General features: G+C 48.3%; 1 non-coding gene across 1 annotated transcript; it reads left to right on the forward strand.

The window, feature by feature from the left end:
* The first annotated feature begins 370 nt into the window (after positions 1-370).
* On the forward strand, positions 371-444 carry TRNAI-UAU (transfer RNA isoleucine (anticodon UAU)). The gene has a single exon. It is a non-coding gene; the product is annotated as a tRNA-Ile (tRNA).
* Positions 445-816: the final 372 nt, after the last annotated feature.

Genomic DNA, 816 nt, shown 5'->3' on the forward strand with positions numbered 1-816 from the left:
GGTAAGTAGAGTTGCTATAAGTGATATTCATAAAGGAAGTATCTGCTATCGTCATGTGGGGTCAGGAAAGGCTATCCTGAGAAAGCGATGTCTAAGGGGAGCCTAACAGTGGAGTAGAGGTGTGGAAAACTGAAGTGTGGACAAAGGGTGGGGAAAGCATGAAGGCAGAAGAGGGACCCGGGCAGAGGGGACAGAATTCTCTCTGGCTACAGCATCGGGAGTGTGAGAACAAAACAAAGACCAGAGAGGTAAATGAGGACCAGATCGCTTAAGCCGTATGTTCAATTGGAGAAGCACATCGATGGACCGATATGCCACGAAAGCTAATATAAACAAACACGTTACGTGCAATAAAGAAGATACATGTGGTGGCTCCATAGTGTAGTGGTTAGCACGTCTGCTTTATACGCAGAAGGTCCCGGGTTCGAGCCCCAGGTAGAGCTACGGACCATACCACAGGTGTGCCAGGCCCCCGGGGCACCAGTGAGTGGGAGGAGAAACTCCGCCTTCAGAGATCCAGTTCTTAAGGGGAAATGACAACATCCATAGGTCAGGGGTGGAAGTGAGGATAGGGGAGAATTAAAGCGGGGGAGGGAGAAGATACATGTTCTCAGGGCTATAGGAACACAGAAGAGTCAGTGGCTCCCTGCCTGGAAACAGTCACAAAGAAGGATGTCACGTGGAACCATCTAAGCAACTGTAGTTTAATGAGAGAGAGAAGAAAGAAACAAGTATTTCAAAGCGAGGAGGCTCTCGAAAGAGGGATTATAAATTAGTGGTGGGTTGGTATGCTTGCCATTTACAGCCGAAATCTAA

This window comes from Pteropus medius, unplaced genomic scaffold, assembly GCF_902729225.1.
Source record: "Pteropus medius unplaced genomic scaffold, Ma_sr-lr_union100, whole genome shotgun sequence".
NCBI lineage: Eukaryota > Metazoa > Chordata > Mammalia > Chiroptera > Pteropodidae > Pteropus > Pteropus medius.